Below are 17,364 nucleotides of genomic sequence, written 5' to 3'. Positions count from 1 at the left end.
CTTGAGTGGCTCTTGTGATTTTAAACAGTGCATCTCCCAGAAATCTCAGAGATTCAGAAGGAGCTGTATGCCAATTGGCTCACAGACGAACCTTCTTTCTGCTTGCACAAAAATTGGAGCAGAAGTTTCATTGTCCCCCTCCTCTGCTTATTCTGCTTACAGATAGTCAGAACAACCCTAATACCATTTTTATGGAGCTACTGACAGAGGATATTGTCCTGTTTTCCTAAATAGTCATAAGAGAGAGATCAGTCAGCTCACTGGTGCACACCTTACCGAGAGCCAGATGGTACAGGCCTTTACCTTCATCCTTGTCCCTGAGCAATTTCAGTGCATCAATATAGCATTCAGCTGCCTTTGAAATTAAGTTAATCACAGTAGCTTTTTAAATGTAAGATTTTTGGAGACAAGAGCATTCTTGTCAATTAAAAACTTTTTAAAAAGGAATGAAAAGGGGGCACAAATTGATTTAAACAATGAAGACATAAATTCTGGAGAGTAGACACCATGTACCTCTGACCCAATCAATATTCTGTTTTTATACACCAAGAGGGCACTGGGGATAGCTCCAAAGTCTAAAGCCTTTCAAGTGGTGTGAGGGGAGGAGAAAGGAGCTCTTATACAAGAATATGATATCCAGAATATTGTTTTCTATGTTCTCTTTCGAAGTCATTTCCTGAGGCTCTGTATTCAGCAACTACTGCATATTTCTTACTGCTCTTTCAAAGCTCATCCCATAGAATAGCTTGAGAGGGCTATTTCTCTCCCTCGTTTCTCTAGCACGCTGTCTATGGCTTGAAAACATCCCTCCCAGTATGGCAAAATCTGCTCCAGATCCAAAGGTTTGGCTGCCGTACATGGACTCAAGCAGTTGTCTTCTGAGATGATTTGCCCCTTTGGAGTGCAAGCAGACCCAACACATTTCGTCACTTTGCTCAGCTGCGGGTAGTCCACTCATGTTCTGAGGTAAGTGGTACACACAGAGCCCAGGCTGATTTCCACTTAGATTGTAAGTCTCTGCTTCAGAAAGTAAACTCTTCTACCATCCCTCCTGTCACTACGTTCCCTGACATTTGGAAATTTGGCATGCATAAGTTTCCAAAGGTCCACAAACTCTTCAGAATAGCCACTGGCCACATCCAAGCAAATGAACTTACCTTGAAGCGCAACTTTTCATCTCTTCCAGATAATTCTGCCCACTTCCTGAACTCACAGCTAAATGCTGCACACATTGTGGATTATTGTGGCCAAGAGTTTCTAGTTATCCAGGGCATAATGCTTATGAATTGCTGTGAACCTGAAATGCTGTGTCATAACCACTGCCATTTCATATGTCCCCATGGTGTCTATGTTGACCACAGTAATAGGAATCCTTGAGTTGGTCTGCTTAGACTTTCTTACTATGTGACAGAATGCTTAAGATCCACCTCAGCTAGATTCTTGAGATTGCTTTGCTTAAGCATTGAGGTTCATATCTATGTAGAGCATCTTGCTAGGTTGCGGAGAGGCACACTTCAGCTGTACTACAGCTTGGACCAGGCAACTTTTTTCCTGTGGCAAAAGCAGAGTTGTTGGGGAGAGAGTGCTGTTGTTGCTGGCTAGGTGCTTTTAAAAATTAAGTTTATAATGGAAATAAAGTCTTTGCTGACCTCTTGATTCTGCCTTAGTTGCCTGCACTCTATTTACCTATCCTAACTCTTTCATCCTGTTTTGTTGACTTTCTGCTTTGTATCCCTTACTTATCTGTAAGTGCCATAGGACAAAAACCTTCTCTGGTTCAACTTTGTAACCACTCCAATGTTGAAAGTTCAAGTTGGTGGAAACGATTTAAATTTTCGCTAATATGGGAATGGTTAAATAAATTATCCACACTGTGGAAATTGTGCAGATATAAAAAGTAATGAAATAAAAAATGTGTAGTGACATCAAATTATATTGAAGTTATATTTTTGAGTGAACAAAGTGGCAGAAGAGTATTTAGAGAATACCGTTCCACGCACATACACATAATGCATACATATATGTGCATGCAACTAGTTTATTAAGTAGTTCTAATTTTCTGGTATAAACATGGAACAATTTTATTTTTTCCAGTAATTGCTGTCAACTATGGTCTGTCAAATCTTCTGTTTCTCACTGAATAATGAATTCGTTTAATGACATTTCAGTTTGTTTCCTCAACTATTCAATCACTTTCATTCATTAAGAGAGTTTTGTTTTGGGTTTTTGAAACTCAGTCTGGTTTATTTTTTAAACTTTTTGTTTTGAAATAATTTTAGTTCTAAAGAAGATAGTACAAAGCATTTCTGTAAACCCTACATCTAGCTTTGCCTAATACCTGTGGTACATTTATAAAAACAAAGAAATTAACATTTGTGCAATACTATTAACTAAATTACAGACTTTATTATTAAGATTTCTCCAGGTTTTTCACTACTGTCTTTTTCCTGTCCCAGGATTCAATCCAGGATACAATGTTGCATTTGGTTAACATGTCTCTTTTTTTTTTTTAAATTTAATTTATTTATTTATTTATGGCTGTGTTGGGTCCTCGTTTCTGTGTGAGGGCTTTCTCTAGTTGTGGCAAGCGGGGGCCACTCTTCATCGCGGTGCGTGGGCCTCTCACCACCGCGGCTTCACTTGTTGCGGACCACAGGCTCCAGACGCGCAGGCTCAGTAACTGTGGCTCACGGGCCCAGCTGCTCTGCGGCATGTGGGATCTTCCCAGACCAGGGCTCGAACCCGTGTGCCCTGCATTGGCAGGCAGACTGTCAACCACTGCGCCACCAGGGAAGCCCTAACATGTCTCTTTATTCTATCACAGTTTCTCAGTCTTTCCTTATTTTTCATAACCTCCACACTTTTAATGAGTGAGGTATTTTGTAGAATGTTCTTCAATTTGGGTTTGTCTCACGTTTTCTTATAATTACATTGGGGTTATTGATTTGAAAGAATATCACAGAGTTGAAGTGCCCTTTTCATCACAATGTCAGGATTACATGACATCAACATGACTGATCACTTGTGAGGTTAACCTTGATCATTTGGTTAAGATGAGTCTGCCGGGTTTCTCCACTTCTAAAGTTACTGTTTTTCTCTTTTCGTATTCTGTTTGCTAGAAGCAAGTTACTAAGTCTAGCCTACACTAAAGAGGAAGGGATTTAAACTCTACCACCTGGAGGGAGGAATATCAAAGAATTTGTGGATATATATCTGAAAACAACCACAGTAATTGACAAATATTTGGGGTTAGTTGATTTGAGACTATGCAAACATTCTGTGGATTTTGCCTGCAACAATTATTACTGTGATGTTCTGATGGTAACTTTTTATATCCCTCATTTCCTTCTACATTTAGTATTTGAAATTATTATGTAAGAAAGATTTCCACTTCCCCCATGTATTTATTCATACGATTATTTGTTTCTATCAGTGTGACTCATGAATTTTTGTCTTCGGGGTTATAATACAATACAATCATTTGGGTTTTTTTGCCCAAATTTTCCAGCCTTGGCAATTGGGAGCTCTTTCAGGTCAGCATACCTTTATTCTTTTTCTGCTTCCTTACTTTCTGGTGCTACAAGATGTTCCAGATTCATCTTGTATTATCCTTTTCCCAGCCTAATAATCAGACATTTCTCTGAGGAGTCTTGGTTACTTTTATTGGATAATCATATTTAGTAATTAAGATCTGAATGCAGGGTATTCTGGTTGCTACTGGGGTGTCATTGCTTCTCAAACTTCTAAGCTGATAGAGCAAGGAGATAAATGCCTGTAATATTAAGCTGTATATACACAATCTCTACATTTATTTATTGTGTATATCTGTAACTATCTGTCTCTCTATAGATATAGATGATATACAGATACACACACACACACAAGTTCATACTGATACATGTGACTCTAATCCATTACCACACGTATCCATTAAGCTTTCTCTCCTCTTATTATTTTTTGTTTATAAATTTATTTATTTATTTTTATTTTTGGCTGAGTTGGGTCTTCGTTGCTGCATGCGGGCTTTCTCTAGTTGCGGCGAGCGGGGGCTACTCTTCGTTGCAGTGCGTGGGCTTCTTATTGCGGTGGCTTCTCTTGTTGCAGAGCATGGGCTCTAGGCACACAGGCTTCAGTAGTTGTGGCACGCAGGCTCAGTAGTTGTGGCGCACGGGCTTAGTTCTGCGGCATGTGGGATCTTCCCAGACCAGGGCTCGAACCCGTGTCCCCTGCATTGGCAGGTGGATTTTTAACCACTGCGCCACCATGGAAGCCCCTCCTCTTATTTTTAATTTCTATCTCTGACAGTGAGAAACCTGGTTCTCCTTTATGCATAATTTATTTACTTATTTATTTAACTCTAGTATATAGTTAAAGTAGTTTCAGAACTTCTATCATGTACCCCTGTGAGAAACAAATTTCCCCACCAGAACACAGCATTTCTGTATAGTTCTTTTTGTCTTGACCCTTATAATATCCAGTCACTTTTTCAAAGCAACTTAGGTTAGCTCTTTTTTTTCCCTACCCTTTTTATTGAAGTTATGGCATACATCTATAATACAGGAGATTCATTTGCAACAGTGTGCTTTCCATCTAGGGCTCCCCTACATCTTGATTTGTATATTTTTTAATGGACGTAGAGCAAAAGTCACCCTTTGTGGTGTGCAGTTCTGTGAAATTTGAAAACATTCATATAGTCATGTATCAACCACCACAGTACCATACTGAAGAGTTCTATCACTCTAAAATTTCCCTTGTGTGGCCCCTTTGTAGTCAACTACTCCCCCCATCCTCACCCTTGAAGCCTCTTTTATATCTGTATAGATTAACCTCTACATAATGTCATATAAATGGAATCAGACAATACATATGTTTTTGAGTCTGGCTTCTTTCAACTAGCAAAATACATTTGAAATGCATACATGTTGTGTGAAGCAGAAGTTTGTTCCTTTTAATTACTGTGTAGTATTCCATTGTACAGATGTATATTAATTTATTTTCAGATGTTAAAGCAACCTAACATTCCTGAGATAAATACCACTTTGTTGTAGTGTATAATGATTTTTATATGTTGCTGGATTCAATTTCCTATCATCTCGTTTAGTACTTTTGCATATATATTCATAACAGTTAGTGGTCTGTAGTTTTCTTGTGATGTCTTTGACTGGTTTTAGTATCAGGGTAATACAGGTCTTACGATGAGTTGGGAAGTGTTCCTTCCTCTGCTATTTATGGAAGAATTTGCTAAGGATTTGTATTAATTCTTCTTTATATGCTTGGTAGAATTAACCAGCACAGTCATCTAGGCCTGGGCTTTTGGGGGGCAAATAATTATTTTTTATTATTATTTCAATCTCTTAACTTATTATTATATTGGTTTATTCAGATTATTGGTTTCTTTTTGCGTCAATTTTGATAGGAATTTGTCCATGTCATCTAAGTTATCTAATTCATTGACATACAGTTGTTCATAGTATTCCTTTTAATCATTTTTTTTTCCTGAAAGGTCAATAGTAATGCCCCTCTTTCATTTCTTTCTTTCTTTCTTTTTTTTTTTTAAATTTTATTCATTGTTTTTGGCTGTGTTGGGTCTTCGTTGCCGCACGCAGGCTTTCTCTAGTTGCGGCGAGTGGGGGCTACTATTTGTTGTGGTGCACGGGCTTCTCATTGCAGTGGCTTCTCTTGTTGTGGAGCACAGGCTCTAGGCTCACGGGCTTCAGTAGTTGTAGCATGCAGGCTCAGTAGTTGTGGCTTGCAGGCTCTAGAGCGCAGGCTCAATAGTTGTGGCACGGGGGCTTAGTTGCTCCGTGGCATGTGGGATCTTTGCGGACCAGGGCTCGAACCTGTGTCCCCTGCATTGGCAGGTGGATTCTTAACCACTGCACCACCAGGGGAGCCCACCCTCTTTCATTTCTGATTTAAGTAATTTGAGTCTTCTCTTTGTTTTTCTTAGTTAATCTAGCTAACGGTTTGTCAATTTTTTCGATGTTTTCCAAGAATAAACTTTGGGTTTAACTGATTTTTTTCTCTTCTCCATTTCATTCATTTCAAATCTAATCTTTTTGTTTCCTTATTTATGTTCACTTTATGTTTAGTTTGTTTTTCTTTTTCCAGTGTCTTAAGGTAGAAGTTTAAGTTATATATTTGGGATCTTCTTTTTTAATATAAATATTTACAGCTATATATTTCCTTTTAAGTACTGTTTTACCTGCATCCTATAAGTCTTGGATGTCATATCTTCATATTCATTCACCTCATTGTATTTTCTAATTTCCTTTTTAATTCCTTCTTTGACCCAATGATTTTTGAGGAGAGCATTTTAAAATTTCTATATATCTGTGTATATCCCAAATTTCTTTTTGATGTTGATTTCTCATTTTATTCTACTGTGGTCAGAACACATACTTTTTATTATTTCTTTTTTTTTTACATTTATTGAGATTTTTATGGACTATCCTGAGGAAGTTTCATTGTGCATTTGAGGAGAATGTATATTCTACTGTTGCTGGGTGGAGTGTTCTATAGATGTCTGTTAGGTCTAATTGGTTTATAGCATTTTTCAAGTCTTTGAATTTTCTTGTTGATCTTCTGCTTTGTTGTTCTGTGCATTATTGAAAGTGAAATATTGAACTCTCTAACTATTATAGTTGAATTGTCTATTTTTCCCATCAATTTTCATAGTTTTTGCTTCATGTACTTTTAGTCCTATTGTTAGTTCCATATATTTGTAATATTGTTTTATCTTCCTGATGGATTGACCATTTTATCATTATAAAATGTCACTCTTTACCTCTAGTAACCTTTTTTATTTTTAATTCTATTTTGTCTGATAATAGTATTGTTACTCCAGCTTTCTTATGGTTGCTGTTTTCATGATATATATATTTTTATCATTTTCCTTTCAATCTTTATATGTTTAAACCTAAAGCATGCTTCCTGTGAACAGCATACAGTTGGATCTTTTAAAAATCTAATCTGACAATCCCTGCCTTTTGTTTGAATTGTTTAATCCATTCATATTTAATGTTATTATTGATATGATTGAATTTATTTCTGCCAACTTACTTTTTCTAAAAAAATATTTATTTATTTAATTATTTGGCTGCATCGGATCTTAGTTGCAGCACACGGGATCTTTAGTTGTGGCATGTGGAATCTTTAGTTGTGACATGCGAACTCTTAGTTGCGGCATGTGGGATCTAGTTCCCTGACCAGGGATGGAACCCAGGTCCCCTGCATTGGGAGTGCAGAGTCTTAGCCACTGGACCACCAGGGAAGTCCCTCTGTCAACTTACTTTTTGTCTGTCATATATCTCATGTGTTTTTTGTTCCTCTCTTCTTCTCCTCCACTTTTCTTACATTAGTTAAATATATTCTACTGAAGGATTTTAATTTATTTAATTACTTTTTCATTATATCTTTTAGAGTTATTTCCTTTGTGGTTACCGTAGGACTTGACATATACATCTTAATTTATTGGGTTCTATTTCAGATTTATACTAACTTAATTCCAGTGAGGTATAGAAACATCACTCCTATATAGTTCTATTCCCTTTATCCACTTATTGTGGTATTGTTATACATGTTACAACAAAAATGTTATAAACCCATCCACTGTTACCATTATTACTTTACATAACTTTACATCTCTTATGGAAAATGAAAGAAGGATAGCAAGTATATATTTATAGAATTTATTATGTTAACCTTTTTATTTATCACTTCTGGTTTTCTTCATTTCTTCCAGGGGATTTTAGTTACCCTCTGGATTTGTTTCCTTAGCCTAATGCAGCTTTGCTCCCACCCATCTCCTTTGTGCTTTTATTGGCAAATATATTTCTTTTCTCTGTTATAAGCCCAATAATACATTATATATGTACTGTTTTAACCAGTTGAGAGAAGGAAGGGGAAATAAATATACATTTGAACTGTTTTATAATTACATAATTAACTTTATATGTGCTTTTTTTCCCCAGTGGATTCAAATTACTGTCTGGGGTCATTTGCTTTCAGAAGTAGAGAACTTCCTTTAGTATATCTTGTAAGGTGGGTCTGCTAGTGAAAGGTTCTCTCATTTTTTTGTTTGTCTGGGAATGTCTTTATTTTGCCTTCATTTTTGAAAGATAGCTTTGGTGAATACAGGATTCTTGGTTGACCGTTTGTATCTTTGAACAGTTTGAATATACTGTCCTACTTCCTTCTGGCCTCTATTGTTTTGGTGATAAACTAGCTGTTGATCTTACTGGAGTTCTCTTATAAGTCAGGAGTCATTTTTTTTCTTGCTGCTTTCAACATTTTCTCCTTGTCTTTGGCTTTTTCAGATAATATATTTTAGCAACTCTGAGTACTGATCCTCTCTCTCTGGGGTTTATTGTTGTTGTTATTTGCTTGTTTTTTTAGTGACTGGCTGAATTATTTCAATCATGTCTATTTCCTCCCTGCTATATGATGCCTCTATGTTGATCCTCAGAGCGTACAGTATTGGTATGCCCATAGTCACTCTGGGATGACAGTGGTTTTGGCAGTCCTCTCTTTACTGTCTCCTTACCTGAACATACTTGACTGGTTGATTGCTTTATTGTTTTTGACAATACACTGGGGCATAAGTTGCTCCACAGATTTATGGGATTAAATTTGGGCTCCTTTTCAGATATAGTTTTTGAGGTCATTGTTTGACATTTGTTTGGACTCCAAGAAGACTCTACTTAGCTGTCTCTTTTCCTAATTCTCTGGTAGACTAGCTGGCCTAACGTTTAGCTTATATCTCTAATGAATCTACTGACCTCCCCTTAATTGTTATTCACTACAACCTCCATTTTTTATAGCACCTTTAGCCTTCAAGTTCACACTGTGTGACAAATGAAGTCAGTTCCTTTGGAAAGAGTTTTGGAGCTCTCTGTTTTAAGGCCTGCCTCTCCCCTGGGAAAATCTCTGATACAAGGCTCTGGAGCTAAGGATGGTGACGGTAGCACAATTCTCTCTGAGTGACACTGCTACTTTAGGAGCTGTACACTTGACTCAGGATGGGCAGTTCCTTCAGGTCTTCCTGGCTTGCCTCTCCCAGGAAATTGAGTCCCCAGTATTCTTAGCACACTATGCTGAAGGTAGAGCCTCCTTATGATGAATGGGGGAGGAGCAGAGGGAGCCCTCACCTTTCAGCTGCACTCACTTGGAACTAAGCCTGAGCAACAGTCAACTCAAGGCAGGATGAGAAGTTTTGTCTCTCCTGGGAAGATACTGTGACGCTTCAGATATGAGCTGGGGGAGAAGGAGACCTGTGTTTTTGACTGCACCCTTCTGGAGTGGAGTTTCCATCATGCTAAGCTGGAAGTGGGAAGGCAAGAAAAGAATCTTGGTTCAAATGCCACAGATTCTCATGGTTCTTATTGTTATAGTAGATTGTCTTTTAAAAACGTTTCTTCATTTGCTGTATGCCCTTAGGACCATTTCCAAAGAATTTAAATGATTGTATTTTAGGAGAATAACTTTTAACAATTTCACTGGGAAATGGATCCTCAGAGTTCCTCATATTGCCTTGCCAGAAGTGGAACACCAACCATAGTTATTTTTAATTTCCTGTTTGATGGTGTCAAGATCTGTGTCATTTCTGATTATTACTTTGCCTCTTCAGAATGTTTTATTTTCTTTCCTTTTTGTATTTCTCATAATTTTTTCTTGAAAACTGGATTTGTATAAGACAGTAATTACTGAGGTAAATGGAGTTTATTATTGGAGATGAGCCTGTCATTCCTACAAAGCTTTTAGTGTGAAGTTTGCATTAATCTAGTTAGAAGTTGGGCTGAGTTTGATGTTTTCTTCCTATTTGGCTCTGAGTCTTTCCACTTGGTTTTGCAGTTTCCCTTTGTATTTCTCCCCAAAAGGAATCTGTTTCTTGCTGTCCTCCACTGTTATTTTTACTCAATGTTTGTTAGTGTGGTGTTGAGGGGAGGGACGAGCATTCTCTGGTGCTCTGATTGGGTCTTCATCTTAGGCAGCCACTGTGAACCTGGGTTTTGGTGGTGTAATCTTCACATGTGTTCATGCCTCTCCTCCAGGTTTAATGCTAAGCCTCCCCTCATAGAATTTTTTGTTTTTCTGTTTCCCTTTCCTAGCTGCAGTGGGTTTCTACTAGTGACTTTAGGATATGGGTTTTGTTGTCCGTTTCCCTGCAGATTAAGTCTTTTGTTTACTAGGGGAGATAGGTCTGGTTGGAATTTCAGCAGTGACTGCTATCTCCCTCTCTTAGCTGGCATTATGGGGAAAGCTCTCTCAAATTCTCCCTGATCTTCCCTGAGAACATCTAGTGGGGTTTCTGGATTAAAGCTTGAAAGAGAGTGCAAGCTCTTTACGTCTGTGGACTTCAGGGACTGAACACTCTCATGCTAGCCTTCAGTCTTTAGAAATTCATTAGAAATTTCAAGCTGAATTTTCCTACTGGTCTACATGGTGTTTGGTGGTGTCTATTCCAGATAAGCAAATGCTTGGGTCCTATTTCTCCCTCCACGTGTCTCTCTCTAGATTTTGGGATAATCATTTGCCCTGTGACCTCAGTTCTCTAAAGGTTTTAAGAAGATTTGTTATTTTGGGGACTTCCCTGGTGGTCCAGTGGTTAAGACTCCACACTTCCAGTTCAGGGGGCCCGGGTTTGATCCTTGGTCAGGGAACTAGATACCGCATGCCGAACTAAGACCCAGCACAGCCAAGTAAATAAATAAATAAATATTAAAAAATGCAAAATGTTATTTTGCATTTATCCAACTTTTTTTCCTGTTTTAAGTGTGAGTAGCATTCTTTTCAGCTCTCCATTTGGAGCTGAAACCAAAATTTGCCTTGTTCATTTTACAACTTAAATATAGCATTTGATTTAAAGTTCCTTTTGGTTCCCATAAGCAGTACAATCTCTTTTGCTCTTGTGCCTTGCACTGGACAGGGAGTTGGGGCCTATTTCAGAAACATTTCTTTCATTATCCCAAAAATATTCTTGGGTCTGGGAGGATAGTGAGGGAGAAGCAAGGTAGATATTCCTCATTGTATGGCTGTCTTTAGCAACATTGGCCATTGTCTGTTGGCTCAAGGTGAACAGGTGAAAGGTTAAATAGTCTGGAGACTATTCTTATCATTGGAAAGATGGGAACTCATAAATTGTCAGTCATAAAGCTTTGCATTTTTTTCCTGTCCTCTTTCCCTTTGAGGTATGAAGGAGAATTTTGTAGAGATGGAAATAAAACTCCATAGCCTAAAAATGTAAAGAATTTCTCCTTTTCAGCTACAAACTAGGACTGACCAGATAATTTTGAATTTAAAGTAGAAGGGTTGAACCCTTCTCTCAGAGTCCAGTGAAGTAGCACCCAGAACAATAGTGATGGGGATACAGTTGGACAATAACCCCAAACAACCTTGCTCAGACTCCCAGAAGGGCCTTGGTTGTGCCTGGGCCTGTTTTAGTGGTTTTGTGGTGAATTCAGTTCTGTATCTGCCTGATGCAGTGCTTCTGATGTTTGATTCAGCCCAGTCCCAGAAGTACAGGAGACAGCAGGCAAAGGGAGCTTACAAAGGCATGTGGTCCTCCAACTCAGGAGAAAACGGGTGTTACCACCTGTTTGAATACCCTCATGTGTTGTAGGCACAGCATCTGATTTGGGTACTAAGGCAGTCAAGCTGTGAACTGGCATTAAATGCCTTTTTAAGGCATTAATGGTGGAGGAAGCAATGCCACTGTGAGCCTTGCTCTTTAGGTCTGTCATCTGAAGAAACATTACCGCTATTCGGACATCCTAAAGGATTGGCTGGGCAATAAGGTGAAGATAAAATTCAAATCCTTAGGTTCCAATCTAGGCTCTTCCCCTTACAGGTATGTAACCTTGCATAAATCACATACACTCTTTGAGCCTCAGTTTAGTCACCTGTATCGAAGGCACAATAACACCTCTCTCAAAATTGCCTGTCAGAATTAAAAGAGCTAGAAATATGAAAAAATGGACTGTGAACAGTGATGATTTACATCACTTCTAGGCCACAGTGTAGAAAAAGGTGTGTGAGATCTCCATGTATTCTTTTCCTCTGCTGCAGTGGTATCATGATTAGTTTGGATCTCTGGGAAACTAGGGGGAGCAGAACCTCTCCATCCCCAATTCTCATGAAGTGTGAGAAATAAACCTTTGTTGTGTTAAGCCACTGATGTTTTGGGGTTGGTAGCTATCCTATCATAAGCTTAGCCTAACCTGACAAACACACAAATGGTCCTCATAGTTAAGCAACAGAATCACTGGAATTCTTGTTAAAATACACTTTATATGTGGGAAAACTATATTGGGAGGCAAGTGATTATGATAGTGGTGATTATGATGGTAAGAGAGTACTACTCACGTATCATATCAGAAAGTCAATAGGTAATAACTAAACAAGTCAAGAAATAGCAGTTGTTAAGTCATATGTGTGATAAGGAACTTGCATCCAGAATAAACAAAGAACTGTTACAACTCAACAATAAAAAGACAATCAACCTAATTTAAAAATGGGTAAAATGACTTGAATACACATTTCCCCAAAGAAGATATACAAATGGCCAATAAGCACATGAAAAGATGCTTAGCATCATTAGCCATCAAGCAAATGCAAATAAGGAGCCCTCGGAGAAATCGGAGCCCTCGTACACTGCTGATAGGATTGTCATATGGCACAGTTGCTTTGGAAACAGTTTGGCAGGTCCTCAAAAAGTTAGAGTTACCACATGAACCAGCAATTCCACTCCTAGGTATATACTCAAGAAAATTGAAAACATATTTACATGCAAAAAGTTAACACTGCTGTATGATATATGTGAAATTTGTTAAAAGAGTAAATCTTGAGTTCTCATCACAAGGAGAAAAATGTTTTCCTTTTCTTCTTTTTCTTTTTATTGTACCTAGATAATGGGTGTTAACTAAAATTATTGTAGTAATCACTTCACAATGTATGTAACTCAAGCCGTTACGCTGTATACCTTAAATGTATACAGTGATGTATGTCAATTATGTCTCAACAAAACTGGTAAAAAAATTTAATTAAAAAAAGAAAAAATGGAAAAAAAATTACCTTTGCTTCTTCTAGCAGAAATGATTAACTAGTGTATCAAATACTACATACCTGTGTTTTTTTTAAAATCAGAAACAAAACAAATATATTACAGTACCTCTTCATAAAATGAATCAAAGCATTCAAATGAAGTTAAAGCAACTTTGGACATAATCATTAGCATGCTCTGAGGTTATCTACATAATAAACTAAGACAGAACCATCATTTCTGTACTTGTAAATTTTATATTTTGACTTTTCAATAGAGTTTATTTTAAAAGGCAAAAGAAAATGTACACGAATGCTCAGTACTGATGTGGATGTGGATGGACCTTGAAAACATTATGCTACATGAAAGAAACTAGACAACAGAGGCCATGTACTATATGATTCCATTTCTATGAAATGTCTAGAATAGGCAAATCCTTAGAGACAGAAAGCAGATCAGCGTTTGCCAGTTGCCGGGGAGAGGAGGGAATGGGAGCACCATTATGTGCTAACGGGTATGAGGTTTCTTTTTAGGGCAATAAAAATGTCCTGTAACTGAATAATGGCGATGGTTTCAGAACTCTGTTAATATACTGAAAACCACTGAATTGTGCACTTTAAGAGGGTGAGTTTTTATGAAAAAAAGAGTGAATGTTGTGATATGTGAATTATATTTCAATAAAGGCGTTAAAAAAAGAAATAACAGGACTTCCCTGGTGGCGCAGTGGTTAAGAATCCGCCTGCCAATGCATGGGACACGGGTTCGAGCCCTGGTCCGGGAAGATCCCACATGCCGCAGGGCAACTAAGCCCACGAGCCACAACTACTGAGCCCGGACGCCACAACTACTGAAGCCCACTTGCCTGGAGCCCGTGCTCCACAACAAGAGAAGCCACCGCAATGAGAAGCCCACACGCCGCAACTAGAGAAAGCCCACGCGCAGCAACAAAGACCCAATGCAGCCATAAATAAGTAAATTAAATTAATTTTTTAAAAAAGAAAGAAATAGCAGCATAAGCATATTCTTCTGAAATATGGAGGTAAATACCAGAAGAAACCAAAAACATTTATGGTAGTTGCTTCTGGACAGTGAGAATGTGGAATGATGAGGCAGACTGCAGTTTTTAATAACATATTCTTTTACACTATTGGATTTTTAAATTTTATACATATATCCATAAAAATAAAAATGAGCTAAAAACAAAGGACACCTACACAGAGACATTTTTTTAACATCTTTATTAGAGTATAATTGCTTTACAATGGTGTGTTAGTTTCTGCTGTATAACAAAGTGAATCAGCTATACCTATACATATATCCCCATATCTCCTCCCTCTTGTGTCTCCCTCCCACCCTCCCTATCCCACCCCTCTAGGTGGTCACAAAGCAGCGAGCTGATCTCCTTGTGCTATGTGGCTGCTTCCCACTAGCTATCTAAAATATCGTATGCTAACACATATATATGGAATGTAAAAAAAAAAATGGTTCTGAAGAACCTAGGGGCAGGACAGGAATAAAGACGCAGATGTAGAGAATGGACTTGAGGACACGGGGAGGGGGAAGGGTAAGCTGGGACGAAGTGAGAGAGTGGCATGGACTTATATACACAGAGACATTTTGAGGAAAAGTCAAAAGAGATTCTGATACCTTGGATCTGAGGCAGGAGCCAGGATTCTGCATTTTCAACAAGGTAGGTGATTTCGATGCAGGTGGTCTGCTAGTAGCTAGCAAACTTTGAGAAACACTACTATATCCAATGTTAAAGTTATTTAACAATGGATTGTGGTATAATCCCTCTCTTGCTGTGTTCCTTTTGGAGTGGTGAGTTTCAATTGCTAAAGAATGAAATGATGTGCTCAAGGTTATGTATTCAATCAGGGACAGAACTGGGCCAAAAATTGAGGCCTTCTGACTCAATGATTAATGTATTGATTTTTAAGCTTCTATCATGTGTTGTAGGTACCAAAATGAATAAGATAAATTCTTTGCTTTGAATAAGGCAAGTCTAGTGGGCTAATTATAATGCCTGAAAATGCATTAATTAAGATTTTACAAAGCATTTTTCCACATTTCATGTCAGGATTAATAAAACTATAACGTGAGAAGGAGGACCTTCTCCATAGTTCAGTAGGGAACATAGTGGGGTGTAACTCACTAGAGACTCCAGGGAAATCAAAGGGGCTTTGTTACCTTGAGGACTTCAGCTCACCAGCAGCAGTGAGGCCCTTAGGAGAGTACAGGACACATGAGAAGAGGGAGAGTGTCCTTCAGACACAGCATTACCTGGGGGAGAGTGACACCCACCTCTCAGCTGTCTGGATTTATTTATGGACACAAGTGAGAGCTCCCTCAGCCCTCTCCCAAACATCTGATGGGGTTCTGGTCCTGCTAGTGCAGGGGAGAGGGTAGGAACCAGCCCAACACAGTTCACACACTCAGTATGTCATCGGATCTTCTCCACAGCCCTGGAAGGCAAGCTTTATCCCCAATTCACAGATGAGAAGACTGTTCCCTACGGCAGTGGTTCTGTAATAACTGCCAGGTTGATTCCTCCAGCTGCGAGTCCCAGAGATGATGTGTTTTATGCATTATTTCACATCCTGACAACAGGAATTTTAAGTGTCTCCACTACCTTCATAAACTCACTGAGCAGTTATTTTGATTGCTTGGTATTTTCCTATGTTTCAAATCTTTTATTATTTATTTTATGATAAAAGTAATCTCTGTATTTTAGGGGGAAAAGTACAGGTGAAAGGATAATCTCTACCACCAGCACCCAGAGAAAACCATTATTTTGCTTTTGGTCTACTCAGTTTCAGTTTTCCCTGTACATGGATGTATTGTGTAACTTTTTTGGGTTTTTTTTTTTTCAAAAACGGGCAGATGCTGTATATGCGGTTCTGAAAACTGGTGTTTTTCTTTATTGTTATTTTACAGTGTACCATGAACATCTCTTCCATGCACGTGGGTGAAAATCCCCTACTGAAACACAGAGAGCACTGTAGTTGGATCAAAAGGCTGCTGGTAATGAGAGTGACACCTAAGGCAAAGTATCAGCTTAAGGTTAAATCACATAGCCTGGCAAATGCCTGCCAGGGAAAGCAGGGTCAGTGATATTCTCATCAGAGGAGTCAGAATTGAAGGCCAAAGGCATTAAAGATATGGGATATCATGTAAGCCCCTCTGGCCCCTACCTCCGCCCCTCATTCCCCTGACACCCCGTTGGCCCCTTGGGGTGAATGGATCCTGTACATCTCTTTGCATCCAATGAAAACCACCCATTTTCTGTCTTTTCCTTAACTCTTCCTGAGCCCTTGACATATCTGCACATTCTCTCATCATCTCCTCACTGCCCAGATGCCTTCCTGTAAGTTGTCCTGATAGTCCTTGGGGGAATCATCCATCCCCCTGTCCGTTTTTCTTTTTGCTTTCCGGGGCACATAGTCTTCAGCGGGGCGCTTTTCGGCAGCCCGCGGCTGACTCTCTGGCTTTGCCTGGGATTCCAGCTTGCCCTCACCGTGTGGTTTTCCCTCAGCTTCGGACTTGCCCTGCTTTTCTCGCTTCCCCTCATCTTCTGGCTGTCCCTCGTCTTCTGGCCGTCCCTCATTCTGGAGCTCCTGCTCATGTTCTGACTTCCCCTCCACTTCTGGCTTTTCTTCCTCATCTGACTTTCCTTCATCTTCTGTATCTACTGCATCTTTTGACTTTCCCTCATTGTCTGGGTTTCCTTCATTTTCTGGCTTTCCTTCATTTTCTCTGTAGACCTTCTCCATGTTGAGATTTGCCCTCCTTTGCCTGTCCTAGGAGACAAAACGGAGACAAAGGAGACCGAGGACTTAGGTGGTGAAATACAGGTTCTGATAAGTATTTGCCTCTGTGATTTAGGATCTTCATGGCCTACCCCTATGGGCAGGGTGCACTCCCGCCCATACATTTTCTCCTTTCTTTCCCAGTGTATGCAAGGTTGGCACACATGATAACATGAGCCCACCTTGCAGACACTTCCACAGGTGTTTATCCCTACATTTAAGTGGGCTGTGCTGACAAGTGTATAAGAGCAGATTTGTCCCTAAACTTTGCTCCAGCCTTGGCTATGCCGGTAACAGTTTTAACTGGGTGGTCCCAACTTAGACTGACCCGCAAGAATCCTGGCCAGTTTCTTTTTCCCCTTGTCTACAGTTGTAAGACTTGTAGAACTGCAGATACAACCAGACAATGGCCAGTTCTCAGATATCAGAGATACTCTGTTATCTTCAAGGACTTCACAGATGCCACACCTGCCAACTCTCACTTCCTTGTTTTCCCCTCTGTCTTCACCAGCCATA

The 17,364-nt window shown here is 39.1% G+C and overlaps 1 pseudogene across 1 annotated transcript in view; it reads right to left on the bottom strand.

Moving 5' to 3' along the window:
- Window positions 1-6,184: 6,184 nt before the first annotated feature.
- LOC309621509 overlaps window positions 6,185-17,364 on the bottom strand; it is a 31,917-nt pseudogene continuing 20,737 nt past the window's right edge. Inside the window, exon 2 of the transcript XR_014249933.1 lies at window positions 6,185-16,834. The product of XR_014249933.1 is annotated as an uncharacterized misc_RNA (transcript). The remainder of the gene's footprint in view (window positions 16,835-17,364) is intronic.

The sequence above is a fragment of the Balaenoptera borealis genome, assembly GCF_965194805.1.
Source record: "Balaenoptera borealis genome assembly, contig: HAP1_SCAFFOLD_550, whole genome shotgun sequence".
Classification (NCBI taxonomy): Eukaryota; Metazoa; Chordata; class Mammalia; order Artiodactyla; family Balaenopteridae; genus Balaenoptera; species Balaenoptera borealis.
Note: the sequence above shows the minus strand (reverse complement) of the source record. Positions and strands in the feature narration are given on the sequence as shown.